The 24089-nt window shown below is 42.6% G+C and overlaps 1 pseudogene; it reads right to left on the bottom strand.

Moving 5' to 3' along the window:
* Positions 1 to 14719: 14719 nt before the first annotated feature.
* On the bottom strand, positions 14720 to 16945 carry LOC137345154 (probable G-protein coupled receptor 139; annotated as a pseudogene).
* Positions 16946 to 24089: the final 7144 nt, after the last annotated feature.

The following is a 24089-nucleotide window of genomic DNA, read 5'->3' as shown; positions in this document are numbered from 1 at the left end:
CATTAAATTTCTTTAAATTTTTTAGTTTTCCCTTTACCTATAGTGCATAAAACAAAGTTTAGAGTTATAGATAGAGAGATACAGCACTGAAACAGGCCCTTCGGCCCACCAAGTCTGTGCCGACCATCAACCACCCATTTATACTAATCCTATAATTAATCTCATATTCCCTACCACATCCCCACAAGTCTCATACCACCTACACTAGCGGCAATTTACAATGGCCAATTTACCTATCAACCTGCAAGTCTTTGGCTGTGGGAGGAAACTGGAGAACCCGTCGGAAACCCGCATGGTCACAGGGAGAATTTGCAAACTCCACACAGGCAGTACCCAGAATTGAACCCAGGTCGCTGGGGCAGTGAGGCTGCGGTGCTAACCAATGAGCCACTGTGCCATCCCAAAACAGTTTCTAACTGCTACTCTAATCTCTTTCCTTTCATTTGCTTTTGAACTATTATTTATAATTAATTATTGTATTACTATTTTTTCCACCTGATCCCTTCCCTCCATTTACTCGTTTAAAGTCCTTGTTACTGCCTTGGTTACTGGTGAGGTTTCAGCTGGAGTATTCTGTACAATTCTGGGCACCACATTTCAGGAAGTCCTTGCAGGGGGTACAGAGGAGATTTACCAGGATGATACCAGGGATGAGGGATTTCAGTTACATGGTGAGATTGGAGAAGCTGAATTGTTCGTTTTAGAGCAGGGAAGGATAAGAGCAGACTGAATATAGATATTAAAAATAGAGAGATTGTGTTTGAGCGAGTCTGGAGAATCTGTTTCCTCTGTCAAGTGTCAGCAACCAGAAATCATAGTTTTAAAATAAATGGCAAATGAAGAGAGGGAATGGAACAAAAAGGGCTGTTAAAATATGGAATGCATGACATGAAATATTGGTGGAAGAAAATTCCAAAGGAATTTTTAAATGGTTGGGTCAGCGGGTGTGGGTGCGGGGCTGGGTCGGGGGTTGCGGGTCTGGAGCTGGTCAGTGGTTGTGGGGCTGGGTCAGTGTGTGTGGGGCAGGGTCAGTGGGTGCGGGGCAGGGTCAGTGGGTGCGGGTGTGGGGCTGGGTCGGCGGGAACAACAGATGAACTGTACAGGGTCGATGTGAAGGGAAGCTCAGGTTACTGATGTTCACTGCAAAGAAAATATCCATTTCAGGGGAAGTTGGATAAACACACGAGTGAGAAAGAATTAGAAGGATACACTGATAGGGCTTGAGAAAAGGATGGGTGGAGTCTCGTGCAGCAGTTGGGTCGAATAACCTGTTTCTGATCTGTTAATTCCATTTAAAAATTCTATTTAAAAAGGGAAGTGACAATTTCACATATTCTGAAGCTTTGCTCTCATTCTGGAGACTGCAACAAGCAAACTGCTCTGGTGGAACTGAGAGATTCCAGTCTCCCATCCACAGCGTGTGGAATATTCAGTCAAAGTGACCTGAGTTTAACTGCTTCTATAACTTCAAGCACAAAGGTGAACTGGGTTTTTCAGCGGGGAGGATTTGATCAGAGACTTGCCCAGTTTGACCTGTGGGTCGAGGGTTAGACGTGTATATCTCCATCTCCAGCCTCTCTTTCCTCTCAATGTTTTGTCACCTCCCGAATCTTCCTCACAACTCTGTATTTAAATCTCTCCAATCAGGTTTCCGCTCCTGTCACAGCAGTGAACTGATAATCAAATCACAAATAACACCTTCTCTGACTGTGATAAACTATCCCTCCTCATTCTTCTTGACCTCTGCAGTCATTGACACAGTCGAGCACTACATCCTCTTTCACTGCCTCTCTTTCATTTGTTAAGGGCAAATTGTTTTTCACTGACCTGCTCGAGTTTTTTGATGAGCTAACAGAGAGGGTTGATGATGGTAATGTGGTTAATGTGGTGCTCATGGACTTCCAAATGGCATTTGATAAAGAGCCACAAAACAGGCTTGTCAGCAAAATTAAATCCAATGCAATAAAAGGGACAGCAGCAGCATGGATACAAAATTGGCTGAGTAACAGGAAATAGAGTTTTTGTAACTGAAGGAAGATATATTGTGGGGTCACCAGGGGTTGGTGTTGGGATCCCTGCTTTTCTCGAAATATATTAATGACTGAGTCTTCGAAGTATAGGGTACAATTTCAAAATTTGCAGATGACACAAAACTAGGAAATATGGTCAACTGTGAGGATAGTGATAAACTTCAACAGGACTTAGACAGACTGGTGGAATGGATGTGCAGAGGGTCCTGGGGGTATATGTGCACAAATCATTGAAGGTGGCAGGATGATAAAGCAGATGGGATCTGGGGCTTTATAAATGGGGGTATAGAGTACAGAACACAGAAGTTATGTTAAACCTGTCCAAAAGACTGGTATCTAAGTTTGCTGTGATAGAAAGGTCGGTGGAAAGGTAAGTTGAGGGGAGGATATGGAGATGGTACAAAAAGATACAGACAGTATAAGTGAGTGGGCAACAAGATGGGAAATGGAGTATAATGTAGGGAAGAGTGAAGTTGCCCACTTTGGTCGTAAAAATAGAAAAGCAGAATTTTTTTTAAAGATGTGACACTGCTAAGTGTTGTTGTTCAGAGAGACTTCGGGGTACTTGCACAAGGAACACACAAACTTAACATGCAGGTGCAGCAGGCTGTTAGGAAGGCAAATGGTATGTTGGCCTTTCTTGCAAGGAGATAGGAGTACAGGAGTAACTAAGTCTTACTAAAAGTGTACAGGGCTTTGGTGAGACTGCACCTGGAATACTGTGTGCAGTTTCGGTCGCCACATTTCAGAATGGATAGGCTTACACTGGAGGCAATGCAGCAAAGATTTACTAGATTGGTCCCTGGGTTGAGGGGGCTGTCCTATGATGACAGGCTGAGTAAATTGAGCCTATATTCTCTGGAGTTTAGAAGAATGAGAGGCGATCTACTTGAGACATGCAAGATTCTGAACGGTTTTGATAGGGTGGAAGCTGAAAAATTGTTCTTGCTGGTCGGGAATCTAGAACACGGGAACACAGTCTCAGGATAAAGGGCCAATCATTCAGGACTGAGATGCGGAAAAATTACTTCACTCAAAGGGTTGTGAATCTTTGGAATTCTCTACCCCAGAGAGTTTTGCATGCTTCGTCATTGAATACATTTAAGGGTGAGATAGATAGATTTTTGGTCTTGCAGGGATACATGAGATATGGGGAGCGGGCAGGAAAGTGGAATTGAAGCCCAAGATCAGCCATGATCGTGTTGAATGGTGGAGCAGGCTCGATGGGCCGTATAGTCTACTTCTGCTCCTAATTCTTGTGTTCTTGTGGAAGCGAAGCAATGATTGAAGTGCTGATTGTGGGAGGTAGCGGGAAAGAGAAGCGATGATTGAGGTATTGGTTGAGGGAGGGAGCGGAGAAGAGAAGGAACGATTGAATCTGCTTTACAAAACTCACACTGGAGGCTGCGTCCCTTTGTGTGATGATGTTTTGCGAGCCAGTGCACATTAGTACTGGCAAGCAGGCAACGTTCAGATGCATTTTGAGTGTGGGTCAGGATGAATGAGTTCCGTGCAGGTGTGCAGTTTGGACAACAGTGATGAGGTGGCGCTTGACTGCATTGTAGGGAGACACACCGTAAAGAAACATGCAGTGTCAGACACACAGATTTACATTCTCAGATGGGCAGAGATACAGAGACTGGCACTGATACGTAACAAGCATATAGCAATACTGTCAGATGCACAGGGCTACAATAGCATACAATGTCAGAAACAGGCAGATATTTCAGACATATTTTCACACTGTTAAATGTGCAAAGTCACAAAGTCAGACAATATTTGATACAAAGTCACACCTAACAGGCCTACAGAGACAGGGACACAGAAATAAAGTCAGAACACAGCGTACAGAGTCAGACACACAAGGCTATAAATATAGACACACAAGAATACAGGAATACACAAGGTTTAAATACAGGGACAGAGACATACAGAGCCATACACAGGAATACGGAACCATACATACATATATACAGAGTCATACAGACAGGTCTAGAGAGTCAGATACACAGATATAGTCAGGCACTGTTCAGAAAGTCAGGTGCACCGGCCTATAGATAGACACACAAGAATACAATCAGACACTTCGGGTATAAGGTCAAAAACACACAGGCAACGATTCATACACAGAGATAAAGATTAAGCTACATAGTTACAAGAGTTAGGCACACTGCAATGCAGCGTTAGAGTTGGGAGCAGAGTCGGACCCACAGGGATAACGAGTCAGACACACCGGAACAGAGAAACAGATACACCAGTACACTTAGTCATTTATACAGGAATACAGTGTCAGGCACACAGGGGCACACATCCAGACCCATAGGATGACAAATTCAGACACACAGCGGTAAGTATGTCAGGCACACCGAGATACAGTTTCATTGACTCTTGGATACACAATCAGACACATGACGATTCATAATCAGCTATAATCAGCCAGATGGAATCTTGGGCTTCGTAAACAGAGGCATTGAGTACAAAAGCAGGAAGGTTATGCTTAAGCTCTGGTTAGGTCCTAGCTGGAGTATTCCAGCCCCTGCAGGTCATCATACTTCAGGAAGGATGCGAGGGTCATTGAGAGGGTGCAGAGGAGATTTACCAGAATGATTCTAGGGTTGAAGGATTTTAGTTACAAGGTTATGTTGGAAAAATTGTTTCGTTCTCCTTGGAACAATGGAGATTGATGGGAGATTTAATAGAAGTGTATTAGATTGTGACAGATTTATAAAAGTCAGACAAGGAAACACTGTCCCCGGTAAATGGTACAAGGACTGGGGAACACAGAATAAAGATTTTGGGCAAAAGATGCAGGGGGAATATGAGGAAGCACTTTTTACGCAGCTACCTACTAGATTGGTGCAAGTGGAAACAATCACTTACTTCAAGTGGATGTTGAATGGCCACCTGAGAGAAATAGATAGAAGTGCAGGGTTGCGGGTGTCGAGCTGGGGAGTGGGACTGAGTGCATAGTTCCCTGGAGAGCCAGCATAGAGTCAATGGACTGAATGGCCTCCTTTTGTACCGTTAGTGCCTCTATGGCTCTATGATTGCGTGGTACGCTTCGTCAGACCCACAGGTTTACTGTATCAGACGCATCGGGATGCAGAGACTGGCGCTGATATGTAACAGACACACAGAAATGTCGTCAGATTCCCAGGGCTGCAGTGTCAGATCCACAGACATGTCATTTCAGAAACACAGAGACACTTGCAGGCACACTGCTTCAAACCATTATATGCATATAGGCACAGCGTCAGAAAAACTGATAGACAGACTCATACCCACATGTCTCTTCTTCTTCTTTGGCCTACTTGTCTCGGGAGACAATGGGTAAGCGCCTGGAGGTGGTCAGTGGTTTGCGGAGGAGCGCCTGGAGTGGCTATAAAGACCAATTCTAGAGTGACAGGCTCTTCTATAGGTGCTGCAGATAAAATTGGTTGTCAGGGCTTTTACACAGTTGGCTCTCCCCTTGTACTTCTGTCTTTTTTCCTGCCAACTGTTAAGTCTCTTCGACTCACCACACTTTAGCCCCGCCAGCTCTGGCGATCGCTGGCAACTGACTCCCATGACTTGTGATCAATGTCACAAAACTTCATGTCACATCTGCAGACGTCTTTAAAGCGGAAACATGGACGGCCGGTGGGTCTGATACCAGTGGCGAACTCGCTGTACAATGTGTCCTTGGGGATCCTGCCATCTGCCATGCGGCTCACATGGCCAAGCCATCTCAAGTGCCGCTGGCTCAGTAGGGTGTATATGCTGGGATGTTGGCCGCCTCGAGGACTTCTGTGTTAGAGATACAGTCCTGCCACCTGATGCCAAAGATTCTCCGGAGGCAACGAAAATGGAATGAATTGAGACGTCGCTCTTGGCTGACATATGTTGTCAAGGCCTCGCTGCCATAGAGCGAGCTACTGAGGACACAGGCTTGATTCACTCGGGCTTCTGTGTTCTGTGTCAGTGCGCCATTTCCCCACACTCTCTTGGCCAGTCTGGACATAGCAGTGGAAGTCTTTCCCACGCGCTTGCTGATTTCTACATGGAGAGACAGGCTACTGGTGATAGTTGAGCCTAGGTAGATGAACTCTTGAACCACTTCCAGAGTGTGGTCGCTGATATTGATGGATGGAGCATTTCTGACGTCCTGTCCCATGATGTTCATTTTCTTGAGGCTGATGGTTAGGCCAAATTCGTTGCAGGCAACTGCAAACCTGTCGATGAGACTCTGCAGACACTCTTCAGTGTGAGATGTTAAAGCAGCATCGCCAGCAAATAGGAGTTCCCTGATGAGGACTTTCCGTACTTTGATCTTCGCTCTTAGACGTGCATGGTTGAACAACCTGCCACCTGATCTTGTGTGGGGGAATATTTCTTCTTCAGAAGACTTGAACGCATGTGAGAGCAGCAGGGAGAGGAAGATCCAAACAGTGTGGGTGCGAGAACCCAGCCCTGTTTCACGCCACTCAGGATAGAAGAGGGGTCTGATGAGGCGCTATGCTGAATTGTGCCTTTCATATTGTCATGGAATGAGGTGATGATACTTAGTAACTTTGGTGGGCATCCGATCTTTTCTAGTAGTCTGAAGAGACCACGTCTGCTGACGAGGTCAAAGGCTTTGGTGAGATCAATGAAAGCAACGTAGAGGGGCATCTGTTGTTCTCGGCATTTCTCCTGTAGCTGACGAAGGGAGAACAGCATGTCAATGGTGGATCTCTTTGCTCGAAAGCCACACTGTGCCTCAGGATAGACACGCTCGGCCAACTTCTGGAGCCTGTTTAAAGTGACTCGAGCGAAGACTTTCCCCACTATGCTTAGCAGGGAGATTCCATGGTAGTTGTTCCGTGGTATTCTGCTCTGAATTGTGTTTCAAATATTAAGGTTAATTAACCTGTTAGGTTGGGAAGACTGGAATTTCATTAGTGGCCACAATGAAATTTCAAGTTATTATGTTAATGTACGAGAGAGTCTTTAATTCCAGAAAATAAGGCTCACTCAAAGCAAATGTTTATTAGTGTCAATTGGAATTTGAAAAAAAAAGGTGTTTGGGAATAATTGGAGTTTAAGTTAAAGTGCAGTACTCCCTGATGGAGATGTTTTCATTTGAAGTTGATGATGTTACTCTTGATTTTTGCTATTTTCAATACCCAAGTATACCAAATAAATAAATAAAATAATTGGGAAAAAGCTGTTTAAAATGGAGTTTGATCTAGAGTTTAGCTCTTTTTCGATCGGGAAAGATTTTTTTTGAAAAATAAAGTTATGCAAAGTGAGAATGTTTTGCCCCAGCCCTGTAAACAAGCAGCGAAGTTAGCTGTTTGGCTGACAGCTCTTGTTTTTTCATTTAATGCGCCACACAAATTGTGCATTACTGAGTGTAAATTTATACATTAGACATTGTTAAATTTAAAGTTTCTAAATTGGAAGATAGTTTTGGACAAATTGCCCTATTGGGCTCTTGGACAGGGTCAAATGGATTCTTTGCTTTTTATAATAAAAGTGATGATGATTTCCAGGACCTCATGAGTACTGATGCCAAAGCAAGAGATATAGCCGTTATTTTTAAAGCATTTAAGAACTTATCTGCAGACATCAAATGTCACAGCATAGTGATGATCTGGAATAAAGGCTTTGCATTTCAAAGACTTGATCTTAACTCATTCAGGACCAGACCATCTGCTGCTTGCCCTGTTGCGCTGGGTAGGACTATACCAGGCTTTTCACTTCTTACCGTCGGCTGGGTCTTCGTGGCAATTGTCCAGTTCTAGTAGATTGGGCCTTTCCTGCTGCTGGTCCTCTGACAGCAAGCTGGGTCCGTCCTGACACTGAACATGTTGCACTCAGGTGTGCCATTTCTGGAGCTCAGCCTGTTAAGTAGGCTTCTGGGATTTGTTAGTTTAGATTGTGAGCTTGCACCTGCTGCACCTGTTTCAGGAGGCTGTTTCCCTCCAGGTTCAGGCCCTACTCCAGTCAGCTAGGCCCCTCCTGATATAGAGTCTGTTCCATAATGCCAGGCATTCCTGGAGCTGACCCTATTCGAATATGCTAGGCATTAGTATATGTCTTTTACAGAAGACAGTCCTACTTCTGCCAATAGGCCTGTTCCAGTTGCCGCACCCCACCTTAGGTCTGTTACAATAAACTGTGCCACTCATGGTTGTATGCCTGCCCAAATAGGCCGGGCCATTCCCTCTACAGTGTCCTTTACAGTCGCCTGAACTCCTCCTTATACCTGTTACAATGGGCTAGGACCATCGTGCTAATGGAAATGTTTCAGCAGGCCGGGCTGCAGCTGTCAATGGCCCTGCTTCAGAAGGTCACTCCCCTCCTTGCGCCTGCTACTGGCAGCTGGATCCCCTTGGAAACGGGCCTTTTGCAGTAGGCAGGACCGCTTTAGATGCTGGACTTGTTCCAGCAGACTGAGCCCTTCCAGCTGCTGTGCCTTTTACATTCGTCAGGGCCCTGGCAGCCAAATGAGCTGAAAAATAGGCAGCGCCCCTCCCTTGATCCTTTTCCAGTGGGCGAGTGAACTTGTGGCACAGGGCCTGTTGCAATATACTTTTTTTCACCTAGCGGTTAGTGTGTCACAGTATTACAGTCCTCTCCAGTCACTAAGTCTGTTATAGTGGGTTATTGTCGTCCTCGCTCGGACGCTGTTACTGTCGACCCGGCCTTTCCTGCAGCTGGGCCTAATTACATTTTGTGTCACTCAGTGCTGAACAGTGTGAGAGAATGGATTTATTCCCAGTGTGATGTTGCTGTTTCGGTGTACTGACAAACATATAATTCATGGCCTCTTCCTCTGAGCGATCACAAGCAGTATCAAACAGGCATAAATTGTCTGACCACACAGAGATGTGTAAGCTTAGGCCAAATGTTGTTTTCCTCGAGATCGCTTCTGTCCCTTGAGCCTGATCCACAATTTAATGAGATCAATGTTCATCTGTATCCCAACTCCATCTAACGGCATTGCATCAGATGCCATCGTACACGTGTTGATTTTTACAAACACTTGTGACCCTTATTTTTGCGTAATTAGTTTAATAAGGGTCTCTAATGGTGTGTTGACATTGTGATACCAGCGTCTTCCTGAATTTGCCTGGCTTGCTGCACAATTTGAACATTTGTTTGTCCAATGCCATCGTGTCACCGTGCTTTTGTTCAAGACAATACTTTAGTCTCAGGCCTTTCTCCTCTGTCAGCGTATCTTTCATTAGCACATCATTCAGGTCAACCTCTCTTATTTCGCACCATTCTCTCGCAACCAATTCACCTGGAAAATCCCATTCTTTTTTGATAAATGTATAGACAGAGTTGTAAAAGAATGGCTGAACTTGGTTGTGTGAATATTAAGAGGATGTTTTCATATGAAAAGACGAAGTGATATGAAAAACCGAATGAAAAAGTACATAAAGTAGATGTACGTAACAAGTTCACTGTACAAAACATAGAAAACCCCCCGGGAGCAGATGGCATGTTTGTGTACTAGTCATAATCTTTCTAATATACCTCAACAGGGAATTTATGTGAGAGGCCTCAAGGATTGCAAATGTTACTCCCCTCTCGTGAACAGAGGCCCAACCAGTCAATCCCCATCCTCCTCTGCCCAGCTGTATTTGGTCTCAATTGAACAGCTACTTCTTCAAATCCATGCACTTCCTCTAGAAAAATAAGTGTTGCTATCGGATGCGTCCTAGCTATGCTTGCCTTTTGGTGAGATAGGTTGAAAAATCTGGTTCCAGACCGACTCAAGCCCCCTTCATCAATCTTATTCCATTACATTGGTGTCACGGGACTGTATGTATTGTCCCCTCGGATTAAAATTGTGTGTCGTTGAGACACTTAAAATCAGTGTACCTTGAAGACAGAGAGAGAAATTTTAGATTTCAGAGAACAGTGAGTCACAGGTGCATTTTTTACCTGGGCAACAGCAGGAGAGTGAAGAGGTCACATGGTTTAATGTTTCAATATAACTGTGTGTAAAAAAAACAGCTAAAACCAATTTTGAAAGATACCAGCGAAGCATGCTTACTGGAGCAAAATATTCTACAACGAACTACAGGTGGTGCTAATTGCCGAGGGAGCAAAAAACCCTTTGAAGGGACTACTTGTATTGCTGAAGGCAGCAAATTCCTTTTCTTTACTTCTAATTTAAGAGTCTTTGCTTCAAGATCGACTCTGTCTTAACTCATTGTGTTTTCTGGAATTCGCAGTAAAGTTTCAACTGAGAGACTGTCGGTTTTAAAATCCGAGTGGACTCAGTGCTGTACTCCTTCTGTAAAGAACTGTTTGACGCCAGCTGCAGCTGAAGTGTTTTGAATGCCTATCTATTGAAGGACTGTTTAATCAAATCCGCATGGATACTTCGAGTGGCATTTGATTATTTTTACACTAGGATACCTCACCCATCAGGAACACAATTCACAAAGGCTAACATCCCAGTTATTTATTCAGTATTAAGGAACAGCCAGTAAAAAAAATCATTCTTATTAAAAACGGGTTAACTGTTGATTTTTGATTTTATATATGTGAATGGGGGGAGGGGTGGTGAGGCTAAATAATAAGATAAAACGTCTTTAGGCATAGATTTATTTTAATAGTGTTTAAGGATTTGTTTCAACAAATAGTTAAATTGTTGTTGCCCTAAAGATACCTGGTTTGCTCTGTTTTATTCTGGGGGTTACTAGAGTGTATAATTTGGCTGTTTTACGGTTGGTAGGAACACTTTACCAATATTCTGCGACTTGTGGAGTGATGGGACTGAATTCACAGTGCATTGCATATGCCTCAGTCGTAACACGTTAAATTGGGCATCTCGTCTGGGATCATATTAATTGCTCATGTCTGGGATAACATATAAATTGGGGTCTTGTGTGTGGCATCATATTAATTGTACTCGCATTTGGGATCATATTAATTAGGGTGCTCGATTGTCGGGATCCAAATCTAATGCCAATTACAAAATGAAATAAACCAGGTTTATTGCTTAATAAGGTACAGTCTATACCATCAGAATGGCATTAGTTGTTGCAGCAGAGTTTTTGGGGAAGAAAAATGTGTCCGTCATGATTTGACAACTTTAAGTAAGAATTAATTACAATAACTGGCAGCTCAATTGTGGTTATAATTGAAATCAGGTGCAAAAAAGCAATAATAATTGACTTAATAGCCCAAATCTAAATTTATTAGAAGAAGAAGGGGAAGAAGAAGATAGTAAGTCAGAGAGTAATGCTGTCTAATTGGCTAAAATTCAATTGGAAATGAAAAAAATTGAGCAGGAAAAATAAATTGCAAAAAGAAAACATGAATTGGAAAAAGAGGAAAGGGAGAAAAGAGAGAGCATTTCATGGAGAAAGTGAAAGTGAAGAAACGGAATTTAAATTAAGTGAGGTGGAACTAAGACAAAGGGGTGATCTTGACTCCAAGGAAAATTCGGCTCAGGAAAAATCTGAATTCAGCTCAGGACCCATCAAAAAGCTTTTAAATTTATTGAATCTCTTCCTCTGTTTGAGGAAAGGGGCATAGAGGCATTTTTCGTATATTATCAAAAAATAGCCAAACAGATGAAGTGGCCGAAGGAAAGCTAGACACTGCTTATGCAAAGCAGGTTGATAGGCAGAGCTCAGGAAGTTTATGTCATGCTTCCTGCAAAGCCTTCTTCAAATTATGAAATGGCAAAAACGGTTATTCTCGCTGTGTATGAGTTAGGCACTGAAGCTGATCATCAGAACTTTCGGAACTAATGGTGATTGGTTGGACAGACATATTTAGAATTTGAGAGGGTGAAAAGAATTAATTTTAACCATTGGATACGGGCATTAAATATCGAAACCACATATGAGAATCTTCGAGAATTGATTGTCGAGAAAGAGTTTCAATTTCAATTTCTTCAACCAAAACAATCCAAGTTACAAGTCAGAAGAAAGACACATTTGCATATACTTAGATTCCTTCATGACCACTGGACACCTCCTACAGTTATACAGACAGTGAAGTTATTTTGAAATATAGTCACTGTTCTAACGCAGGAAACTTGGTGGTGAATCCATGCACAACAAGCTCCCACCAACAACAATTTGATAATAGTTAAGCTGTTTTTATTTTTGGATGTTGATTGAGCGATAAATATTTGGCAGGATGCCGGGTTTGATTCCGCCACTCTTTTTCAAATTATTTTATGTACACCTGAGAGTTCAAACTGCACCTCAGTTTGACGCCTCATCCATAAGGCAGCATCCCTTAGTAATGCACCAAATTGTCAACCATGTGCAAGTCCTGGAATGAGACTTGAATCCACAACCCTGGGATCAGTAGCGAAATTGCTACCAACTGAGCCACAGAATCATTAAGAAATGTTCTCCACTTGCCTGGGTGATTGCAGGTCCAACAACACTGGAAACGTTTAACACTATCCAGTACAAAGCAGCTCACTTTATCGACATCTAACCACCACTATGAACATTCCTGCCCTCCACCAGTGGCGCAAGACGGCTGCATTCTGTACCAGCGACAAGGTACGCTGCAGCAACCCACCAAGATTTCTTTGACAATACTGTGACTTTTCGCACCTAGAACGATTTGGGCAGAAGAGCACATCACCACGTTTAAGCTATCATCCAAGACACATCCTGAATTGGAATTATATTGTCGATCCTTCATCATTTCTAGGTTTAACTTTTGGAATTCCGTTTCTAACAGTACTGTGAGATGGTTGACCACAGGGAGTGCAGTGGTTCAAGAAGGCAGATCACTAAAATCATCTGAAGGGCATTAGGGATGGGCCATACCTGTTAACCTTACCAGAAATGCCCTCAATACATTAATTACATTTTATATATATGTATATAAAGTACAATGATATTTTGCAGATCCAATATTAGGACCACAACTCATTTTCATGTGTATTGAGCACATGGGCCTTTTTCATTGCGAACCCAGTTTCAATGTTCTCAAATGGTACACCATAAAGAGAAGAGTGACAGACTTTAGGAGGCCATAGATGGTTGAATGAATTGTCGCTGGATCAAAATCCTGGAATTCCATCCTGAACAGCACTGCGGGTGTACCTGCACTAGATGGACTGCAGTGGTTCAAGAAGGCAGTTCACCACTACCTTCTCACGGGCAATTAGGGATGGACAACAAATGCTGGCCCTGCCTGGTCAATTCCAGTTGTAATGCTTTCTTTTTTGTGGATTGATACAAAAAATCAATACCCAAAAGTAACTTGTGTATTTTTTAATCAACATAATTTTGTCTTACAAATGACACCACCCTGCGATACAATAGTGTATTCAATTTAAAGTTGAGCAAGTTTGTCAGTTCTATGGGGATGTTTTTCATTTTCCGCTTTGTACAATATGATCACAAAGACTTTTTCCATAAATTTTCGTAAAAGGACATCATTCAATTTGGTGCTTAATGGGATCCTCTCGACAGATCATTCTTGCTGCACTCCACTTGAATTTTGAATTTTGCAGAGGCAAATATGGTGTTATTTTCCCAGTGTTCTGGACAGAGTAGATAGGGACAGTCTGTTCTCATTGGATGACCAGTCGAGAAGGAGAGGAAACCGATTAAAGTCGAATGGCAAAAGAAGAAATGGCGTCTTGAGAAAAAAACAAAGCAAACATTATTCTGCAGCGAGTAGTTAGTATCTAAAATGTACAACCTGAGATTATGGTGCAGACAGATCAAGGCGTGGGTTTGAAATGAGAATTGGAAAATGATCTGAGGAAAAAAAAAACGCGGGCTACGACTAAAGGACAGGTGAGTAGGATGAGCGGAGTAACTCTTGCAGATAGCCAGCATGAACACGATGGGACGAATGGCCTCCATGTAACAATTCTATGCTTCTATGTTTTATCGAGGTTGTAAAGTGAAACAACGAGCAAGGGTGAATGGTAAAATGTTAACAAAATATTATGGCAACATCCATACCAATTTCAAACTGAATTCCTTTTTCTTGGTGAACTGCTCTCACCACGCAAACAATGAACAATTGAAGCCGAATCAGTAGATTTATGATAACAAAGCTGAAAGGCTCCTTTGTGAGGTGACAAGAATCAGGACTTGCGAAACGTGCCATGATTCCATTGATAGGAGAGTTTGGACTAAAATTAAATACATATTTATATCCCAATCGCAAATTTTGCAGCATCTTCAGGACCATAATGGACTTGCAGGAATGAGATGCCAGCATGGAATCAACATAAGTGAAATGTAGAAAGAATGGATAGCCTTCTGTCAGCAGTAAATGACTGTACATCCATCAGATCACCCAACTGGGCAGAGAAATGGCTCAGGGGAACCATGCCTGCACAAGATTTCTGCACAGAATAAAGATAGTTACAGTGAACTATTTACGGTGTGTCAGATGTAGGCTTATACAAATACTGCAGCCACTATATTTGGTCAGATGTAGTATGAAGTAATTTGTAAACTGACTTTATTTACTCACACACCCTTCTCCTTCATTTCAACAGTATTGTCAAATTTCGCATATTTAATATTGCCTACCTGTTTACTTTTATTCATTTTTGTTGAATGCTTTTATGTGTGATTTTGATCAAACTTTTGACAACAAATGAATTTAAAGGAAACATTATTCGCCCCATCACTGAGACCCTACGGCATTTTCTTTTTGTTACGATTGAATTGCGATTTTTTGGTGGGCGATCTGGCTGTTTTTTTTCATTTAACATATTTACCAATTAGAGTAAAAGGATATCTTAGCGCATTGAACAGCTCCTCTCTGAATTTACTCTGGGTCACTGTGTAAATGGTGCAGGAGCTCAGAAGCTGAAGCATAATTCCAGTTTCTTGAAATGTTACAAAAGGGTTGGATGCAGATTTGCGCTTAAAGGCGCCTGCAATTTGATAAAATATTGAATAAACGACCGTTGTCATCCAGAGCAGGATAAAACTGCTGGATATTGCCAAAAGTAAAATAATGGATTTTCTGCGGTTCAGAATCTCAGGGTCTTTGTTTTTCTCACTATTGCTGCTGTCCCTGAGGCTCCTCCGAGCCTGACTGGCCACTAAAATACGTCTGACAGTGAGAGCGTTCAACAAGAAAACCAAAAAGAATGGAAGCAATGGAGTTAACAATTGGGAAATCCAAGCAAAAGTTTTCCATTTGAGTTCAACATAACGATTTGACGATACCCTGTGGCATAGTGTCAAATGCATGATACGATCTATACAAGAAGGGCCATGGAATATTCTTTAAGCAGAACAGCAGGCTCAACGTGATGGTAACCACAGCCGCATTTTACCCAGTGCAATATTTTGTTTTTATCTTCTGACAGCAAATGGCTGTAAAACAGTCAAAGGTAAAAGCGACAGTCAACCAGACAGAACTGTCTATGGAAGTCGCAGATAGGTATAAAACGAATCTGCATACAGGAATGTAGAGCAGGAAGGACTCCCGCCAATAAAGTGTAGCAATGCGATGCAATATAACATTACAGATAATGACCATGAGGTCTGCTGTCGCCATGGTCACCAGGTAGCGAGTGATGCACGTAGAGAGACCACACTTTCTCCGAGACAGGATCCCGATCGCCACCAAGTTAACTGAGAGAAAATCAAATACATAGACACACACATATATATATGTTTGGAACTGGACTCCTAATCATCAAATTGATTCATGTGTACATGGTATTTAAAATGTAATTCCAGCCCGCCAATCGCCCATTGCATTCTGCTTTCTTTTCCTGAGATGAGCTGTATTGTGGGATCGTTCCACACTAGATTGTTGAATTAACACCTGATCTTAAATGCGTGAGCTTTCCAATCTAGAAAGTCTAACTTGGATCCAATGAGCCCTACTATTTTCTGATTCTAACCGGAGCTGCAAAAATGGCAACGCAAAGAAAAGAAGAGCACGAGTGAAGACCACATCACAGATAACAGGAGCAGGAGAGAAGACAACACCAAAGTTGAAAAGAGCAAAAGACAAGTCAGCAATGATAAATCGAACAGGGAAGACGACAGCACCATGGATACAGAGAGCATTAAAGAAACCAACACATAGGAGAAAAAGAGCAGAAGAAAAAAATGTAGCAAGGATCACAGTGAGGTGTGGCTGAACGACGAAGAGCCAATGTTAGTCAGTGAGCTCAGCAATGTTGGGTGAACATAAGTTTGGGCAAATTATAATAGGGTAGAAGATCTTTGGATGACCACAAGGTTATAGAGAGTAGAATGTGGGAGACTGGCCAGGAGTGCGTTGAAATAGACAATTCTCACGGTAAAAAAAAGACATGAATGAGGGTCCCAGCATCAGATGAACTGAGCTTTGCCTCTCTCTCCTTCTCTGTGTTTCTCTCTCTGTTTCATTCACTCTCCCTGTCCCAATTTGCACCTCTCTGTTTTCCCATCCCTATCTCTCTTACTCTGCCTGCTGCTCTTACACTATCTCCCACACTCTCTCCTCTTTTTATCTTGTTTTCCCATACTCTGTATACCTCTATTTCCTATCTCTCTTTCTTTTTCCCCTTCTTCTCTTTGTGACTATTTGAGTCACTGCTTCTCTCTTTTGCACCCTCTCCTACTCTGACTCTCTCATTCCGTTTTTCTTCCTCTCTATCTCTCACCCTGTCTCTCTCTCTCTGACCGTCTCTCTACCTATTCCTTTTTCTCCATTTCATTGTCTGCCTATCTGTCTCTCAATCTGCAATGCTCGCTGTTCCTCGTTCTGTCTCATTCTCTCTATCTCTGTGTCTCTGCCCCTTCTTCCCTGTCTCTCCATTTCTGTATCGCTGTCTCTCATAGAATCATAGAAGGTTTAAGGCACAGAAAGAGGCCATTTGGCCCATCGTCTCTGTGCCAGCCGAGCAATGAACCACCTATTCTAATCCTACCTTCCAGAATTTGGTCGTAGCCCTGCAGATTATGGCACATGAAATGCATATCGAGACACCTTTTGAATCAGTTGAGGGTTTCTGCTTCAACTACTCTTTCAGGCAATGTGTTTCATACCCCACCTCCCTCTTGGTGAAAACAAAAAAATCCTCAACTCCCCTCTAATTTTTCTTGCAATCAGTTTAATTCTATGGCCCTGGTCACTGACCTCACTGCTAAGGTAAAAAAGGCCCGTCACCTCCAATCTATCCAGGCCCCTCAAAAAGTTTGTTCATTTCAATCAGATTTCCCTTCAGCCTTCTCTGTTCCATGGAGAACAACCCCAGCCTATCTACACTTTACTCATCGCTGCATTTATTTCCTTTTCAGACTCGCGTTTTGTCAGTCTTGCTTTCTTTTTCCACCCTTTCCTTTTCTTTGCATCTTTACAATTCTCCAACATCTGTGCCTCTTGTTTTGCATTTTTGTGTCCTTTTTCTTTACATGCTATGTCATCTCTTAACTCCTTAGTTGTCCATGACTGTCTATTTAGCAATTTTGTAAACATTTCCTACTGATTTTCTATCTTTTTACTCATTACCTAGTTTGCCCAGTTTACGTGGACACTCTCAGTCTCAAGCCATTGAAGCCAGGGAAGAGAGAAGACACAACAAGTGTCAAATGCATTAGAAGAGAAGAAAGAAACAACTATGAAATATGCAGGAGAGAAGGATAAAATGGCATCAGGCGAGAAAACACCATCAAACAGAAAAGGGAGGGGGAAAGAATACATCAACAAGTATCAACGGGAGCAGTAGAGAATACAGCACGAAGGATACATCGAATAGGACTGAGGAGAGCACCAAGGACAAATGGAGCAGCCGAGAGGACAGCACCAGCAATCAAAGGAAGAAGGAGAAGAGACAAAACAAAGGATAACAAGAGCAGGAGAGAAAAATTCACCAAGGAGAAAAGAATGGTGAAGGAAGACATTACCAAGGACACCACAAGCAGGGGAGAATACAGCTTAAAGTTTGAAAGTCAGCAGGAGGGAAGACAAAAGTAAAGATAAAGGTGCAGGAGAGATAGCTACACCAAGGGGAAAACGGTCAGGGGAGAAAACAACATCAAATAAAATGGAATATGAGAGAAGACAACATCAGGGGTTAAAAGAGCAGGAGACATGATACATAGAGGATATAAAATATGCAGGAGAGGAAACAGCAGCAAGACCAAAAACGAGTTGCACAACGGGAGCAGGAGAGAAAACTGCAGGGCAAACATTTCCAGATCAAGTTACAACATTTACCAGGGACACAACGTGAACAGTGATACAGTTGCACGGTGTGCTATATAAACATTGCATTCTGAAAATACCTTACCAGGTATGCCAGTTGCTGCAAGAACGGGGTAAAATATGACCTCTATCGGAGTCGTTTCTGAACCAAACACTGTTTGCATGAAGAGAATTTCTTCTGATGGGTGAGATAGAAGATCATTCAAACTGCAATATTGCAAAAGTGAATACAACAGTGGATTATGTAGGATGTTTTCATCTCTAATGACCCAATTAGTTTGCATGCCGAGTTTCATTAGTTGCAGGCTGTTGAACAAACACGCTCTATACTTTCATTACCAAGCACATTAGGCAAGAAGGTATTACAGAAACAGCAGATGGGGACGCCTTTGGGAGCAAGATCTGCAAGTACTCAGCTGATGTATTCCGACTGTAATCCAGGTATACAATGCAGGACATTTCAAATCAAGGCCAGCGTTGTGTCTTCTGTATTTGAAATGTGGATGGAGTTCTTCTATTCTCTCTTCTTATGTTTGAACTCTGACAATTCCCCTTTTGCATCTCTCGCAATCCCTTGCTCTGACCCTTTCAGTGTGAAAACTCCAATCATCTGGGCCTCTTCACCTACCTTTCTAACATTCTCCATATCTCCTATTTACTTTCTACTTATTCCATCTCTCATTGTCATTCCTCTTGTCTCTGATTTGCTTTGTCCTCTTTACCAATACCTAGTCAGGGCATTTCTGTTTCTAGTTTCTCATTTCTTCCCTCTGGTTCTGCTTGCTTCATTCCTTCACTCGTCATTTGTCTTCTTTTGACTCTTGTTTTGCATAGTCTTGATGATGAGCATATTCTCATTGTTACTTTTCCTTTCGGTGCCTTAGACACCTCAAATAATGCCCTCTCTAGCTGTCTCTGCTGTTTCCCGTACCAATGATCTATCAGCTCTTTCATACGTCCACCCTCACCGTTTTGTGAACACTCAGATGATATATCTTTGCGTGCACAATCATGTTTGAAAGGTTGATCGTCAGAGGGCACAGAATAAAATCTATTAGCAAACTGTCCAGAGGCAACATGAAGGAATTATTTTTACGCAAGAAATGGTTAGGATTTGGGATTCAGTGTATCAAAGAGTGGTGGATACAAATTCAGGTGGAGCCTTCAAAAGAGAATTGCATAAGTACTTTAAAGACAAAAATGCAGGGATATGACAAAAGAGCGGTGGGTGAAACTAACTGCAATGCATTTTTGAAAGAGCCAGCAAACACTCGATGGGCTGAATGGCCTCCTTCTTTGCTGTCTGAATGTATCACTATTTGGGTGGGACAGATAAATAGATAGATAGGTAGATAGATAGATAAATAGGTAGATAGATAGATGTTATGAATTGCACGATAATTATCAGATACAACAGAGATGGGTCTCACTGATTCAAGGGGCAGTCCACCCAGTGTATATGGCACGAAATTTCAACCACACAGTTGTTCGGAACTCTGAATTTCTGCAGGTGAGTTTTCAGCTCCTGTCTGCAAGCATTTAGCCACTAACCCTAACCCTAACGTGTTCTTCTCTGACAGCAGTTCCCTTTCAATCCATGTGCGCACTTCACCACAAGGCATACTTCTCCAGAAGCTCCTCTTATTTGCTTGAGTTGCCTTGCTGGCATGGATTTTCCAGTATTTGCTTTATCTGAGTTCTTCATTGGAGGTTAATGTTACAGCGATTTACAATAAACATTTTCCATGTTGCATGTCGATAACTACCTTGGAATTCGCTTAATAAAATCTGGGGGTGCAGGAACTGGCTCCTTTATCAAAATGGACTTTAAAATTTCAAACGCCGTTTGCCATGATTCTGAGCATTTGAACTTAGTGTTTTTCTTGAGCAGATTTGCCAATGGGATGACTACTGTGCTGAAATTAGGGACACATTTAATGTACAAAAAACTTCCCCAAAAGTGTAAAACTTCTATCTTTGTCTTTGGTACAGGAAAACCTATAATTGCCTGAACCTTGGTGTCTTGCCGTAACACTTGACCTTGACTCACAATATGCTCTAAATATGTGAACTTGCCTTGCCAACTAGCTCTTTGATAGGTTTATGACAAGCTTTTGCCAGCCTGTCAAATAGAGCTGTTAAATGTCTGACAGGATCACTCCACGTGTCGCTGGACACAAACGGGTCATCAATGTACACAACAAAATTACTCAAACCGGCAAACTCTTGATTGGTTATTCTTTGAAATGTATCCAGTGCATTTCTCATGGCATGACGTTATATTGGAACAGACCATCTGGTGTCACAAGAGCAGAATTTCTTTAGTTTGCTCGGATATGAATACTTGCCAATATCTTTTAAGCAAACCAACCATGCTAACAAAGGTTGAGTTTCCCACTGTAGCAATACAATACTCAAGGCTTGGATTCGATAGGAGTTGATCTCAGTTACCATATTAACCTTTCGGCAAACTGTGCAGAATCTTTGAGATGCGTCTGGTTTTGGTACCTCAATCCTGTGGATAGTCAAAATAGGAGACCCTAATCATATTGTTCACGGTTTAGTGATACCTTTCCAAAGCACATTGTGACTATGTGTAACAGGTCGACTACTTGAGTGGCTTCGCTTCGAAATTTCACATGATAGCCTGAAATACACCTGACATGAAATTTGATCATTTTTCAGACAGAATATCTTTTGGCAACGCATAACTGGTTGAAAAAAAAGCACTTTAGCATCACATCAATTACAATTTTCGCAGTGATCTTCTATGGTACTGCCCCTGGAAATCTGGAGGAAAAATCCATGATGGGCAGGAAATGCTTATGAGTTGTCTTGGTCGTAAGTAAGGGTCCAGCACAGTCCACAGGAACTCTACCAAACGGTTCATCAAATGTAGGTATTAAACCTATTTCCCCGAGGAACAGACTCTTCCAACCTGGGAAAAAGCTTCTGAATATCCACTCTGTCCATGCCACTCAAGACTTTGTAAACGTCTATCATGTCACCCCTCCAGCTCCATCGTTCCAGTGAAAACAATCCGAGTTTATCCAAAATCTCCTCATAGCTAATGCCCTCCAGACCAGGCAACATCCTGGCAAACCTCTTCTGTACCATCTCCAAAGCCTCCACGTCCTTCCGGTAGTGTGGCGACCAGAATTGCACGCAATATTCTAATTGTGGCCTAACTAAAGTTCTGTATAGCTGCAGCATGACTTGCCAATTTTTATACTCTATGCCACGACCGATGAAGGCAAGCATGCCGTACGCCTTCTTGACTACCTTATCCACCTGCATTGCAACTTTCAGTGACCTGTGGACCTGTACGCCCAGATCTCTCTGCCTGTCAAAACTCCTAAGGGTTCTGCCATTTACTGTATACTTCCCACCTGCATTAGATCTTACAAAATGCATTATCTCACATTTGTCCGGATTAAACTCCATCTGCCATTTCTCCACCCAAATCACCAACCGATCTATATCCTGCTGTATCCTCTGACAATCCTGATCACTATCCGCAACTCCACCAACCATTGTGTCGTCTGCAAACTTACTAATCAGACCAGCTACATTTTCCTCCAGATCATTTATATATACTATAAGGAACAAAGGTCCCAGCACTGATCACTGTGGAACACCACTAGTCACATCCGTCCATTCAGAAAATCACCCTTCCAATACTACCCTCTGTCTTCTATGAACGATCCAGTTCTGTATCCATCTTGCCAGCTCACCTCTGATCCCGTGTGACTTCACCTTTTGCACCAGTCTGCCATGAGGGACATTGTCTAAGCTTTACTGAAGTCCATATAGATAACATCCATTGCCCTTCCTTCATCAATCATCTTTGTCACTTCCTCAAAAAACTCGATCAAATTAGTGAGACACGACCGCCCCTTCACAAAACCATGCTGCCTCTCGCTAATAAGTTTGTTTGTTTCCAAATGGGGGTAAATCCTGTCCCGAAGAATCCTCTCTAATAATTGCCCTACCACTGACGGAAGGCTCACCGGCCTATAATTTCCTGGATTATCCTTGCTACCCTTCTTAAACAAAGGAACAACATTGGCTATTCTCCAATCCTCTGGGACCTCGCCTGTAGCCAATGAGGATGCAAAGATTTCTGTCAAGTCCCCAGCAATTTCTTCCCTTGCCTCCCTCAGTATTCTGGGGTAGATCCCATCAGGCCCTGGGGATTTATCTACCTTAATGCTTTGCAAGACACCCAACACCTCCTCCTTTTTGATAATGAGATGACTGAGAGTATCTACAATCCCTTCCCTCGGCTCATCATCCACCAAGTCCTTCTTTTTGGTGAATACTGATGCAAAGTACTCATTTAGTACCTCGCCCATTTCCACTGGCTCCACACAGAGATTCCCTTCTCTGTCCTTGAGTGGGCCAACCCTTTCCCTGGTTACTCTCTTGTTCTTTATATATGTATAAAAAGCCTTGGGATTATCCTTAATCCTGTTTGCCAATGCCTTTTCATGACCGCTTTTTGCCCTCCTGACTCCTTGATTAACTTCCTTTTAAATGGAAAAGTCCTGTGTGGAAGAAGAAGTTTGGCAAGTTTCGGGAAAGTTGGATGAACCTTGATGTACAGAGAGTTTTGTGTGTTCAGGTCCATTGTTCCCTGAAGGTGGCAACGCAGGCCAATAGAGTGGTCAAGAAGGCATACGGCATGCTTTCCTTCATCGGACGGGGTATTGAGTACAAGAGTTGGCAGGTCATGTTACAGTTGTATAAGACTTTGGTTCAGCCACATTTGGAATACTGCGTGCAGTTCTGGTCGCCACATTACCAAAAGGATGTAGATGCTTTGGAGAGGGTGCAGAGGACGTTCACCAGGATGTTGCCTGGTATGGAGGGCACTCGCTTTGAAGAGAGGTTGAGTACATTAGGATTATTTTCATTAGAAAGACGGAGGTTGAGGGGGGACCTGATTGAGGTGTACAAAATCATGAGAGGTATAGACAGGGTGGATAGCAAGAAGCTTTTTCCCAGAGTGGGGGATTCAATTACCAGGGGTCACAAGTTCAAAGTGAAAGGGGAAAAGTTTAGGGGGGATATGCGTGAAAAGTTTTTTACACAGACGGTGGTGGGTGCCTGGAACACGTTGCCAGTGGAGGTGGTAGACACGGGCACAATAACGTCTTTTAAGATGTATCTAGACAGATACATGAATGGGCAGGAAGCAAAGAGATACAGACCCTTAGAAAATAGGCGACAGGTTTAGATAGAGCATCTGGATCGGCACAGCCTTGGAGGGCCGAAAGGCCTGCTCCTGTGTTGTAATTTTCTTTGTTCTTTGTTCTTTTACTGTCTTTATATTCCTCAAGGGATTCGTCTGTTCCTAGCCTTCCAGCCCTTACGAATGCTTCCTTTTTCTTTTTGACCAGGCTCTCAATATCCCGTGTCATCCAAGGTTCCCAAAACTTGCCAAACTTCTCCTTCTTCCTCACAGGAACAGGCTAGTCCTGGATTCTAATCAACTGACATTTGAAAGACTCCCACATGTCATATGTTGATTGACCCTCAAATAGCCGCCCCCAATCTAAATTTTTCAATTCCTGCCTAATATTGTTATAATTAGCTTTCCCCCAATTTAGCACCTTCATCCAAGGACTACTCTTATCCTTATCCACAAGTACCTTAAAACTTATGGAATTATGGTCACTGTTCCCGAAATGCTCCCCTACTGAAACTTCGACCACCTGGCCGGGCTCATTCCCCAATACCAGGTCCAGTACGGCCCCATCCCTCGTTGGACTATCTACATATTGTTTCAAGTAGCCCTCCTGGATTCTCCTTACAAATTTTGCCCCATCTAAGCCCCTAGCACTAAATGAGTCCCAGTCAATATAGATGAAGTTAAAATCACCCACCACTACAACCCTGTTACCTTTACATCTT

This window comes from Heterodontus francisci, chromosome 28 (assembly GCF_036365525.1).
Source record: "Heterodontus francisci isolate sHetFra1 chromosome 28, sHetFra1.hap1, whole genome shotgun sequence".
Lineage (NCBI taxonomy): Eukaryota > Metazoa > Chordata > Chondrichthyes > Heterodontiformes > Heterodontidae > Heterodontus > Heterodontus francisci.
The sequence above is the reverse complement of the archived record's forward strand: the minus strand, read 5'-3'. Positions and strand labels throughout refer to the sequence as shown.